This window comes from Cavia porcellus, unplaced genomic scaffold (genome assembly GCF_034190915.1).
Source record: "Cavia porcellus strain 051 isolate PalLab524CR breed Dunkin Hartley unplaced genomic scaffold, mCavPor4.1 scaffold_9, whole genome shotgun sequence".
Classification (NCBI taxonomy): domain Eukaryota; kingdom Metazoa; phylum Chordata; class Mammalia; order Rodentia; family Caviidae; genus Cavia; species Cavia porcellus.
The window spans coordinates 14,739,270-14,744,502 of NW_026947492.1; positions in this window are offsets into that span (position 1 = coordinate 14,739,270).

A 5,233-nucleotide genomic window follows, 5' to 3' on the forward strand; every position below is an offset into this window, starting at 1 on the left:
ACAATGATGTGAATGTTTCAGGCAAATGTATTTAGTGACGCCTTGGAAATTTCAGCTAAGACTTCAAAAACACCCTTTCACTGGTGTCTATGAATTGGCATCTCATAGACACCAGCCCTGATACTGGGGCTGCCCGCCCAGTTTCTTAGGGTACACTCTGTTGCTGTTAAGGTCCCAAACAATTGCAGCAGATGCTTAAATAGCAAATATACCTGGGGTGCAAATTTGGCACTAGAGGAAGCCACTGTCAGGAATTTTAAACCCAGAAAACATAATCTCTTATCCTTTGGGAAACTGTCTACACAGAGAAAAGTAGAGAGCTCCCCAAATAAAATCAGTGGTGACATCTGTGCTAAATAAGTTCAGTCACATACATATGCTTTCTGTGGGGCCAAATTCCTCTCCCATTTAATCTTGCACTTTGTTTTTGGCATCTAGACATTCATCAAAATACGAATGATGAAGCCCAACTGGCCTCGCCTGATGGCCTCACCCCGTCACCTGGCGGGAAGGTCTTTTCCATCTCCCCTGCCTCCACACAATAGTGGTACTTTGAAGTACTGCAGATGAGGTCCCTAAATTTGTTGTCTCTACTTAAAATTGATAATCTCCTATGTTACAAACCTCAAGCACCTATTTTTAATGAAAGCTTTAGATGAATATCAAAGAACTATTTAGCCATGTCTAATATTTTAATTAGATTATATTCTCAATTTAACCCATTAAATCTCCTTTGATGATCCCCATATTTAGTATTTAGCCCCAGATGCACGAGATAATGAATACTGGACCTTTTGATTTAATGAGAATTTCGGCTCCTCCAGCCTGCACCTCTTTGTATACCTTTTATTTCGCTGGCTATAGAATTCAGTTAATTGAAGGGGTCTCTTACCATCACACATTAAGGAGTATAAATTAGCATCCCCATTCTGATTGGAAAATGCAAGCAGACAGTTTTGCTTTGATCTGAGGATCGAGCTGAACAAGGCAGCAGCCCTCTGAAAATGAGCTGATGGCCTTGTTATCAGGGCAAAATACAGATGCGTCCATGTGTCCCAAAACACTTAATGTCTTAATTGGTCACCTTCCAATTCTGCCTGTGCTGTTTACATCATTCTCTTCAGGAACCTGTGTATGTATGAGTGTGTGTGTGTGTGTGTGTGTGTGTGTGTGTGTGTCTGTCTGTCTGTCTGTCTGCCTATCTTGCTTCCTCTGTTTATCCTGTTTCCTCTCTCCAGTCAGTGAGGTAGCTAGATTTTAAATTAACCTGAATTCAATAAAAGCAAAATATAGCCCCTTCGTAATCCAAGGGGGATTTGTTCTAGGAACCCACAGAGATACAAAACCCACAGATGCTCAATTTCCTTATACAAACAGTGTAGTATTTGCATACAACCTATAGACATCCTCCCTTATACTCTAAATCAGGTTATTTCTAATACCTAACACAATGCAAATGCTACACAAATAGTTGTTACACAGTATTATTCCGGGAATACTAAGAAAAAGCCTGTACATGTTCAGTACTGCTGCAATTTTTTTCAAATATTTTCCATCAGTGGTTAGTTCAATGTGCAGATGCAAAAACCCCCCAAGTACAGAGGGCCAATTATAACATAAACTCCACAATTTGAAATTTTAAGCACATCCTATAGAACCACTCAGGACTTTACACAGACAACAGTGCTTAAGGGTTACTGTGTATTCCAGACCTCTCAACCCAGTTTCCCCCAAGCATGTGGCATTGTGTCATTACTATGTCATTATTATGATCTCTTCTGTGCGTCCTTCCTTTACACAGAGAAAAAAGTAGAGAACACATCAAATAAAACCAGGGGGAATCTAAAAAAAGTAACCTGGGTCTAATAATATATTTTCTCAGTGATAAATTCATCTTCCACTCAATTTTAAACTTTGTTTTTTGCCATCCAGACAGACCATGATCATCAAGATCATTATCATGAGCTCAACTGGCCCTGCTTCCTCTCCCTACCCTATCACCAGGCAGTGAAGTCTTTCTCACTTCCTCTGTCCCAGTGATAATGCAGTTCTCCAGTATCTCACCAAATTTGGTTCATAAAAGAAATATTAAGGTTAAAAAAATAAGTATCACTCAGTATGAAAGCCAAAATAAAATAACTTCAAATTTAAATTATGAGACTTTTGCAAAAAATATAGAAGGTTGAACATGCATTTAATTTCCTTCACAGAACCTCCCTTAAACCACAATAATGAATGTTTTAAATGTATAAACAGGGCGTGGTGATGCTGTAATCCCAGCACTTGAGAAGCTGAGGCAGGAGGATTGTTGCAAGTTCAAAGCAAGCCTGAACTGCATAGCCAGACCCTGTCTCAGAAAGACAAAAAAAAAAAAAAAAATGTATAAACATATAAGAACAGGGAGAACAAAAAGACTGACAACAGAAATTAATAAAAATTTGAAAACCTGAAAGCAGCTGAATAAAATAACAGATTCCCAGAATACTAAATTCTAAATTAGCCAAAGGGAAAGCCAAGAATCAGTCTGACCTTTTATTGAATACCAAATACGCTCTGTAATCAATGTCATCAATTATCTCTGGAAATAGAGGTTAATGGAGAGGAGAGGGGCTAACTGAAGGAAGACTGTACCTTAAAGAGCAGGAAGACCTGTGGGGTCCATCTGCCAATTTCTGGGTACTAAGCCCTGCCCCTCCAGCGCCCTGGAAAAGATGGTCCTGCCCTCTGCAGCCAGCAGAACTGTTTCTATAGCGAGGATTCACTGGCTGCTCCGAGGAATGCAGAGTCATGTGTGTCCAAATACAGAGCTTGCTTGTCCTCTTCTACGTGGCTCCCAACATGTTGGGATTTTATCCCGCAAGCAGGAATTTAGGAAATTCTTCTCTGGGGAATCTGACCAGAGCAAACGGAAAGACCTAAAAATCTCTAACTGAGGAACTCAGTCATGTTATTCCAAAGTCAGAGTCAACAAGCCCCAGCCACATACAATACATCTTGTTTCCTATGAGCTTTTTAGTTTCTTTTTTAAATGTGAACAGATAATCTGTACATATCACATAGAATGCCTTTAAGAGGAAGGAAGATTTATCTAAACACTCTGAGAGGCTGAGGCAGGAGGACTGCAGATTTAAGTCCAGCCTGAGTCACTTAAGGAAGACCCTTTCTTGGGCCAAGGATGTAGTTCACTGGCACAGCGCCTGCCTAGCAAGTATGAGGTCCTGAGTTGGATCCCCAGGAACAGAGAGAGGTGGAGGGGAGGAGGAGAAGGAAGACAAAGAGGGAGAGGAGGAGGAGGAGGAGGAAGAGGAGGAGGAAGAGAGGAAGAAGACAAGAAGAAGAAAGACCCTTTCTTGAAAATCAAGTAAGGTTAAAAAGGAGCTGGAGATATAACTCAGTGTGGACGTGCTGAATCCAATTCCATCCTTACACACACATCAACACATAGACACAGAAGGAGGAGAAACAGACTAAAAGCCAGGAGTTAGAAACAGGGCAGTGGAAATAGGGTAATGGAAATTTATACAGGGAAAATAAGATTTGAAGGTAGCATGGAAGAATTCTCCCAGAAATAATAAAAAAGGCAAAGGAATAGAATATAGGAGAGAAACTGGCATAGTGGCACATGTCTATAATTCCAACACTCAGGAGGAAAGAGGATTCCCATGAATTTGAGGCCAGCCTGAATAGTGAGACCCTATCTCCTAAAAAAAAAAAAAAAAAAAAAAAAAATATATATATATATATATATATATTACAAATTAGAAAATAAATCTAGAAGACACATTCTATCCAAATGATAGAATTTCCATTAAAAAAAATTTTTAAAAAAAGGATAAAAACCATCAAAGAACTAGTTAAAGAAAATTGCCTGGGCTGGGGATTTAGCTCAGCGGCATAAGCACCTGCCTTGTAAGCAGGCAGTCATGAGTTCAGTCCCTGGTACCGATAAAAAGACAAAAACAAACAAACAAAAAAAAAAAAGTCGAAAAAGAAAATTGCCTGTAACTGAAAAAAGTTTTCAAAATGAAAGACCTCTTTAGTATCCAGAACAATAGTTTAAAATAGAGCCAAAGCAAGGGAAATAATCATAAAACATCAGTATATTGTCTACAAAGATAGCACCCTGCCACTAGGGATAAATAAATGAATAAAAACAGGATACAAAGAATCAAGACTCAAAGAACCTTTATGCTTGACAATGGCAATTGAAAGCTTAAAAACATCAGTGGAGGAATGTATTTAAAATTACTCAAAAGTAATAAAAAATAATTTCCATTCTATACTTAGTCAAAATGTTAATTAAGCCATAGGTTGAAATAAAGATTTTTTTCTTCACAAAGATGATCTTACAATATTTACTTTTTAGGCACCATATCTCAAGAAATAGTGTGGACCATGCTCTAGAGAAAATACAGAACAATCCAACAAAGAACAAGATGAAGTAAATAAGAGTAAAATAAAACGAAGGGAACCCCCCAGGATGATAGAACGGAAAGGTGGACTTACACAGAATGCAGATCAAAAAGATCAGAAGGCTTTGGGAGATATCTGTTCTGGAAACAAATACTCGTGTGAGCATCTCGGGAGTGGACTAGAGACCAACAGTGAAGAATGTGACACTGCAGAAGTCAAGCTGAACGCAGGCGTCTTGCGCTCGGGGTGATGATTTGCGGATGACAATGCACAATGTATGACACTGCTGCCCCTGACTGACACGTTTTCAGATTTTGTTTTTCTTTTATTTTCTCATTGAAATAAAATGGATTTGAAAAAAGAGATTATAATGGTCATAAGTACATTATCATTTAGAGATAACAAAGCAAGTATTCATTCCAAAGAAAACTAAAAGTCTTACAGAAAAGGAAAAGTAGTCAATCAACTGGTTTAGCTGAGGTTGCAGGCGTTTGTGTGCATGTGTGTGTGTGCGCATGTTGTGTGTGCATGCGTGTGTGCACGTGTTGTGTGTGCATGTATGTGTGCATGTTGTGTACATGCATGTGTATGCATGACTGTGTGCGTGTGTGTGTGTGATTGCTAATAGAAATCACAGTGTTGGAAGGACAGACGAAAAGGGGACAGAAGGGGAGAAAAAAAATGAAATTTTCATGTTTTTAAACTTACGTCATGAGTGCTAGATAATTACTAAAACAAAAATACCAAAAAGCAGCAGTTCAGTGAAATCATGTAGAAATGAGGAGGTGCATCCCAAAATTATTCACCAAAACGGAAACTG